This window comes from Alligator sinensis, unplaced genomic scaffold (genome assembly GCF_000455745.1).
Source record: "Alligator sinensis unplaced genomic scaffold, ASM45574v1 scaffold678_1, whole genome shotgun sequence".
NCBI lineage: Eukaryota > Metazoa > Chordata > Crocodylia > Alligatoridae > Alligator > Alligator sinensis.
This window is the reverse complement of record NW_005842006.1, coordinates 458493-466830: the sequence shown is the minus strand read 5'-3', so window position 1 is coordinate 466830 and position 8338 is coordinate 458493. Positions and strand designations below refer to the sequence as shown.

The window sequence follows — 8338 nt, the reverse complement described above, 5'->3', positions numbered from 1 at the left end:
AGCTGCATCTGTGTAGCTCACTGATGCAAGTGTGATCATACTTTGCTTTTTTGAGGAGCCTTACCTTTAAGAGGAGCCCCGACTCTTTCAAGAGTCAGCTGGAACCAGTTATTGCATTATACAGAGGCTCATATTATGTGATCCTAGAAAAACAGGGCTTAGAAGAGACCTCTAAAAGTCATTTTGTCCAGCACCCTGCTCAAGGCAGGACCATCCCTGTCTAAACCAGCCCAGCCAAGTTTGTGTCCAACCTGCTCTAAAAAGCTTCAAGTGGTAGAATTCTTGTCTGCCACATGGGAGACCTGGGTTTGATTCCTGGATGTGCATATAACTACAGCCATCGAGGCACCGAAAGTCTGGACTCGGTCTGGCCTTTGGATTATGTCTCAATTGCCTAAAGGTGGGATGGAAGGTCTGGGCAGCCTCCTCCATACTCCTGCCTAAGCATGTGTGTCAAAGGTTCTGGTGACCTCTCATGCATACACCACAATCCAAAAGGAGTGACAGTTGCCTGCTGTAGATAATTTGTTCTGATGCTGGGAACTGAACATCTCACAAAGTACTTCTTTCCCTTTCCAGGATCATGGGTCTCAGCTTTCGGGGCAAGTTTGGCATTCATAGATACACTAGCACAATCCTATTGACTGCAGTGGCTCTAAAGCTGGGTAACTGAGAAGACAGAATTTCTTCCTACTATACAACTAAAATTTCCCTCATTGTAACTTTGAACTGTTCTTGTCCTCTGCGGGCAGAGAGAATAGTCCATCACCATGCTTGTTATAGCAATCTTTTTTGTATTTGATGACTGTTACCAATTTACACCCCTTGGTCTTCTCTTCTCCAGGCAAAATTATCCCAGTTCTTCCAACCTTTCTTCATATGGGATGTTTTCTAGACCTCCAGGTTTTTTTTTGTCATTCTGTTTTTCCTGCGTCTGTTGTGCCCCAGACTGGACCTGCTACTCAAGGTGAGGCCTTTCCATTGCTGAAAAAGATGAAAACATCACTTCCTGCGACTTGCACACAACATTGTTGTCAGTACATCCCAGTATGATTTTGGCTTGTTTTGCAACAAGAGAACACTTGGCTCATATTCAGCTTATGACCTCCAGGATCCTTTTCTGGGAAACCTACCCAGTCATTGCCCAGTTTCATAGATTCATAGATGTTAGGGTCGGAAGGGGCCTCAATAGATCATCGAGTCTGACCCCCTGCATAAGCAGGAAAGAGCACTGGTCTCAGATGAGCCCAGCCAGATGCCTATCCAGCCTTCTCTTGAAGACCCCCACGGCAGGGGAGAGCACCACCTCCCTTGGAAGCCCATCCCAAATTTTGGCCACCCTTACCGTGAAGGAGTTTTTCCTGATATCTAACCTAAATCTGCTCTCTGACCATTGTTCCTTGTTACCCCAAGAGGCGCCCTGGTGAACAGCGCATCTCCGATCCCTTGCTTAGGGCTTGGTCTGTAGGCCCTTAACCATACGAGTGGCCCTTCTCTGGACCCTCTCCAGGTTATCCGCATCCCTCTTGAAGTGCGGCGCCCAGAATTGCACGCAGTACTCCAGCTGCGGTCTGACCAGCGCCCGATAGAGGGGAAGTATCACCTCCTTGGCCCTATTCGTCATGCATCTGCTGATGCACGATAAAGTGCCATTGGCTTTTTTGATGGCTTCGTCACACTGCCGACTCATGTTCATCTTGGAGTCCACTAGGACTCCAAGATCCCTTTCCACTTCCGTGCCACCCAGCAGGTCATTCCCTAGGCTGTAGGTGTGCTGGACATTTTTCCTTCCTAGATGCAGCACTTTGCATTTCTCCTTGTTGAACTGCATTCTGTTGTTTTCTGCCCATTTGTCCAACCTCTCCAGGTCTGCTTGCAGCTGTTCCCTGCCCTCCGGCGTGTCCACTTCTCCCCATAGCTTTGTGTCATCTGCAAACTTGGACAGAGTACATTTCACTCCCTCGTCCAAGTCACTGATGAAGACATTAAAGAGTATCGGTCCAAGGACTGAACCCTGTGGGACCCCACTTCCCACACCGTTCCAGGTCGAAACCGACCCATCCACTACGACTCTCTGGGTGCGACCCTCCAGCAAATTCGCCACCCAGCGGACTGCGTAGTCATCCAAGTCACAGCCTCTTAACTTGTTCACCAGTATGGGGTGGGATACCGTATCGAAGGCCTTCCTGAAGTCTAAGTATATGACATCCACCCCTCCTCCTGTGTCCAGGCGTTTCGTAACCTGGTCATAAAAAAGAAACATAAAAGTTTGTATTTGTGCTCTTGATTGTTCTGTCCTAAGTGCAGGACTTCACACTTATTTGTATTGAACTTTGTCTGCTTTGTTTTAGACCATTTCTCCAGTTTATGAAATGGATTTTGAATCCTAATCCTGTCCTCCAGTGTCTGCTACTCCACCCAGCTCGGTGTTGTCCAAAAATTTACAGAATATGTACTTAATTGCATCCTCCAAGTCATTGATAAATAGTAATGGAAGCAGGACAAACCCCTGAGGAAACACACTTGATACTTCCTCTTATTTGGACTTGGAGCCACAAAGAACTACTCTTTGAGCACAATATTCTAAGTAGTTATGCACTCACTTATAATAGTTTGATCTGAAGTTCAACCTAAGGGGCCCAGCAGGCCAGAGGAGTATTAAAGGGGCTGATCCAGTGTAGTATGCCTGATCACAGTCTATGAGTGTGATCAGGCATACTAGCCTGGCCCCATGCCCCAGACAGGCCACAGGACAGCCCTGTGCTCCAGTATAATCCAGGGCACACGGCTCCCCACAAGTCAGGCAATTTGGCAGTGAGGGAACAGTGTCAGTGTTAGTTGCCACAGCTCTGGGAGCCACAGCAATTAACCCTGCCACTCCTCCCACACCACCCTATTTCCAGAGCTCGGGTGAGCCCTGTATACCAAATGACATGGCTTTGTGGGTCAGATTCAGCCTGCTGGTGGTGCTCAGCCTACAGCCTATCTAGGCTCCATGCCCTTAGCTTACTCACGAGAATAGCAACTTTATTAGTGCTGTCTCCCATGACAAAGTCAAGGTATGTCACATTTGCTACTTTCTACCAATCCACAAAACTCATCATCTCGAAGAAGGAACCAGTTTGGCTAAGCATGAGTTGCTATTGAGAAATCCATGCAGGCTGTTCCTCATCTCCTGATCTCCATTGGCATGTTATCCATTAGGTGTTTGGAAACAGGTTTCTTAATTCAGCGGTGCCAAACTCATTTGAGATGCTGGGCTGGATCTGAACTGTGGGGCCTCTCACAGCTGCCAACTGAGGATTACAAACAGGACAAGTCTGCGGCAGGTCATGTGGCAGCAGCATTAAACCTCTCGTAGCTGCTGCCAGCATGTAGAAGCCCTGCAGCAGGTCATTTGGATGATGAAAAGCCTGAGGGCTGGATGATCTACCTCCAAGAGTCGAATTTGGCCCATGGGTCGTATGTTTGACAGTCCTGTCTTAATGGTATTCTGAAAGGTTCCAGCGTGTATGTTCCAGAACGCTGATCAGTTAGAATCTGAACACTGCAGGATGCTGAACAATGTAATTGTGATTGCTATCCTGGGGCCTTACGTTGTTCAGTAATTTCAAAGGTGTTACAAAGAATATGTTAAAAAGGATACAGGAGGTAAAAGCCAAGAGAAGGGCCAGAGATGTTTTACTCAAATGAACAGCAACATTGGGAAAGTGCAGAAAAGGTTGGTTCTTCAAATCTCTTTTCTGTTGAGTGAATGTTGCCCAGTGCTTTTGAGGTAGAACTCAAATGCTAAATGAATATTATGTTTGGCTCTGAGTGATTACTGAACACAGTTCTTACACTTCATATGAAAGAAGGTGTCTCTGTGTTCTCTATGCCACGTTGGGCCTTTGTTTATCTTGGGACTCAGAGAAAAGTATATCACCTACTGAAATAGTATCACAAACACTGCTTTCTTAGATCACTATTGCCTCCTCCCTTGTGCTCATTTTCTAACCAGTTTCCCCTCTTGACCACCACTTTTCTCCCCTTCATGCCCTCCCAGCCTTATTCCTTCTTTGCCACAGTGCTGTATTTGTGGACCAGAAACCCAGTTGAGGTATGCAACTTCCCCCTTCGGTTTCCTGCTCTAAAAAAACCCCCACACACACTTCTGAAAACCCAGCTCCCAGATCACTGTGTTTGTATTACATGTGCTTACACCTCTAATGAGAAGCCTCTTTGGATCATGAGCAGGAGGTACAATACAAGTACTACAGACACAGATGCTATGTTGCCATAACACTGTCTGTAGAAAATTGTCCAAATATAAATACAACCAAAGAAAAATCTACACAAAACCAGGAAAAGGACTTCATTCAGGGAGGCTGCAAAATCAAGCCTCAGAAATTAAGAATCGTGCATCGTATAACACATAGTATTTTTTTTGCAGGAGCCCATTCAGTGCTAAATATTCCTTATTAATGAAGATCTCTTTGATATTTTGTCTAATTTTCACTGCGCGGAGGGTGCTCCCCAGCTTTCATTTTTGTATCCTGTTCAAACCCTGCTAGGAAGACAGAATTATTGATTTCCTCCTGGGCTTTTCCATGGCCTTAATCATGGCCAGGCTACCAACACTTTTTTTAGATTACCCATTGGAAAATCCAAACAAAATATTTTGTTTCAGGTCAACTCACAACAGTCTGTAGGGTTTTGTTTGCCTGCGAAACTAGACTGAAGTGCTTTGGTTTTGGTTGGTTCCACATTAACTTGTGTCCTTCTGAACTGTGGCCCTGTAGTTCAAGACTTTCATTCTTCCCTGCAGGGTAGGTACCCCACCTCAAGTATTGCTCTCCCAAGGCTAGTCAAATGGTAGCAGCACACTTGGACAAAGTAGGTAACCAAGGAAAGAAAAATAGCCCTCCTCAAAAGGCTGGTGAACAAGTAACAGCTCACAGGGCATGGGTCCTCATTCACCTGGCAACTTATCAGAATCACCTACCAAAGGAGGCTGCATTTTATTAAAGCAGGACTCTCTTACCAGCCATTTGAGAAAGTGAAGGGATCTGAAGCAGAAACCAAGGCCATGCAGATGGTAGCAGGGGATCCTGGATTCCTCAGGGTATCCTTTACTTCCAAAAGCATTCCAGAGCAGTGAAGTAGCTGAGGCAGAAAAGGATGTGCAAGTGCTTTATCTGGGTAGGTATGTCTACGGTGCTCTCCAAGATCAACAACAATGGTTTTAGACTCCATTTTGGAAAGTCTAAGCTTGAGGTCTCATTTTCTTGAGCAGTAAGAGAGACTTTGTAATCACAAAAAATGCCAGAGGGGCCAAAGAAAGTCAGTTCCACAACCCGCCCAAGCCAAGGGAAGCTTAAAAGCCCAGAGGTTCAGGGCCCAAGCACAGCAGCCCAGTGGGAGCTCAGCCAGGCTTGACAAGAATAAAAACAAATGTTGAAATATCAGAATTTCCCAGAAGATGACAATTCCAGTTTGAGAGGTTTTATTAACAAATAATGACATCCAGTCAATGCATTTCCATGTGGTGAATATACTGTAGTAGTGCCAAGAAATAATCACATGCAAAATCTCCTCTGTGGAACACAACCATTTCTTACCTCTCAGGTTTGTAATTAAGCTGGCTCTCCCTCTCTTTTGGAGTTATGCTGTCTTTTTCCCCAACGGTTTTTATGCCAAGTCACTAGACCATCACCATCATTTGCTGCAACAAGCAGCACATCTGCTGGATTAGATTTCTGGTTTGCCGTTTTACAAGAGAGATGTTGGCAGATGAAAGAAAGTACATTCACAGCACTTTAGAATGCATCACCCCTGGAAACAAAGAGCATTTTAAACAGTGACTGGCTGTTTTGTAGTGAGGCAGAGAAGAAAGTACATTTTATTTTTTTATTTTTTTTTAATTAATATAGCTAAGCCTACCAGATCTAAATCTACCGAGCATGATTTGACAGTATCACCTGATCTTCACATCATCACATTGAACTCTGTTCCAAGGCAGCTGCATTTGCGTCACTTCCATCTCAGAGTGTGTGCATGTAAGTATGCGCCTCTACTCTTCCACTAAACAGTCCAGGGCCGAGGCAAGAGGAGTTCAGGTCAAGACAGTTTGCAAAAGATGGATGAGGGAGAGAAGCTGAAGATTTGGGAAACAAGCAGGTGAGCTGTAGAGCAAAGGGAAGCTGTCAGCGTGTTCAGGACACTCTAGGGAGACAAACAACTTCAAAATCCATTAGAAAAATGTGCATCTCTGCAATTCTCTCTCTGAGGCAGGCCAGTCTCCCTCTTGTGGGCAGAGTACATCATACATCAGCAATTTAGAGCAATGAAGATGTAACATTCTAGGTATAAACTATATATACCAAGGTAGTTGTCGTAGTCAGGACCAAGTGCCCCAGTAGATTGTCAGTAGACTGCGTTAATTGGACTCTATCTGCTTCCAAGCTAGCTGGGTCTCGGTAAAGAAAAAACACTGCCTCTGTCCCTTATACTGAGGAAGGGTACTGTGATACCCAAAAGTTTGTCTATGTCTATATCAACTATACAATTGGGCCAATAAAAGATATCATCTACAAGAATTCTTGCCTTGCATGTTGCCTGGATCATCGCAGCAACAACATAACCTCAACACTATATAGGATTCCCAGGTGCAGACTTCTCATCTGAAAACTTTCCTTGAGATATGAGGCTTCAAAGGGCAACAGCCCTAGACCCCCAAGACCAAAGCTAAGACCTCCCTAAGCTTCCCAGTCGCTAGGATGCATTCTTTCAGGCTTCTTTCTATGGCCACTTGCTTAGAGCCAGTCCTGTCTTTAGGGACAGGAGAGGTAAAGTAACTTGATTTTTAAAAAGGAATTCCTTAAACACAATGCTTTACTTTTAGGCAGCACAACAGTTACAGACCTAGGCTTAATGCAATTCCTCCATTACAACCCTGGGGGAAAACAGATTGTCCAGTCCCCTCTCCTACAGCTCTCTTCTGTTTCATGTGATGGACTGGCTCCCTTGCTTAGATAGCCCCCTTATCTTTTTTCTGTTTCTTTCCTTTTTTGTTATGCTCCAAGTGCCATCGTCTCTTAGATGTAATCATTAAAAGTAAGTGGCTACCCATGGTCCCGCCAGGATAGGACGCTTCAGTGCTGATGACCACTTTTCAGCTTCCCAGACACTATTACTTGCTACAAAACAAATCCACAATGCAGGTTAAAATCATTAACTGTTTCACAACCCAAAAAGCAATGCACTTGTTGACACAGATAATATATTCCCTGAGCTGTCACAGAAGTTACACCCATGTAAATAACCCTAAAGTAGACAAGCCACAAGCCAGCTTCCTAAACTTGAAAATATGCAATGACAAGTTCAAAACCCGCATTCGTTAAGGTATGAAAACAAAAATAAATTGTTTTGGCTTTTGATATTTGTCATAAATCACTTACATTTGAGTCCAGTATCTTCAGCAAGATGTGGATTGGGCTTCATATTTTATAACCAAAGCAAAATTTTAAGTGGTGTTGTGCCTCTGCTGTCCTGATCTCATTTCCAGTTTTTTTGACTGGACACCTGTAGGCAGTTCTTTATCATTTTTATTTTCATCCCACCTTCTCCCACACAGCTCCCCTGCTCTACAGTTGATTCTGAGACATGTGGCAAACATCCATATTTCTAAGCAAACATAAGTCTGGTGCTTGTATTTAGTTTTACACTAAATGGAAAGAGAGGAGGCACAATTAGCACTTATAACATCCTTTTTAGGAGGACACCATCCTTATCCTACACCCACCAACTGTGGGTAGAGGCAGGAGAGTTGTTGAACCGGTTCTCCTACCATGGTTCTTTCTGTCCTAGTCCCATCTCCCAACTCCTTGTATTTCCCTTCCCTCAAATATAAGGCAATGTATGTATACGTATAACAATGCCACTGACTTCTGCTAATATGTTTAACTTTGTTCCCATCTAGTGACATTCAAAGAAAGAAAAGTCCATTGGTGCCTCTGAATCAATGGACCAGGTCCTATCAAGCAGTAAAATTGGGGTGGCTACCCATCCCTAATTGGGTGGGGCAGTCCTGAAATTTAAAGATCAAGTCCCGAACTCTGGGACAGCATTTGTCTTGGATTCCCACTATTGTGCAGGGATCCTGGTTTTTTGTTTGCTGTGGAAAACCACAGGAAATTATGGGTTTCCCCTTGCAGGATGACAGGGTTCCAGCCTGCAAGGGGTGCTTGTGGCTGGGGAGCACGGGATGTAGGGGGTGCCAGGTGCATGTGCACACGGCCAGCAATACAGCCCCAAACAGCAGTGGAAATCATGCCCCCCCAGCTGTCTGCCACTAAGG

The 8338-nt window shown here is 44.9% G+C and overlaps 1 long non-coding RNA gene across 1 annotated transcript in view; it reads right to left on the bottom strand.

The window, feature by feature from the left end:
* Positions 1 to 793: 793 nt before the first annotated feature.
* Positions 794 to 8338, bottom strand: part of LOC102387925 — a 10765-nt gene continuing 3220 nt past the window's right edge. Inside the window, exons 2-4 of the long non-coding RNA XR_323607.3 lie at positions 5601 to 5814; positions 5024 to 5145; positions 794 to 984 (exon numbers count right to left, since the gene is read on the bottom strand). This is a non-coding gene — a long non-coding RNA (uncharacterized LOC102387925). The remainder of the gene's footprint in view (positions 985 to 5023; positions 5146 to 5600; positions 5815 to 8338) is intronic.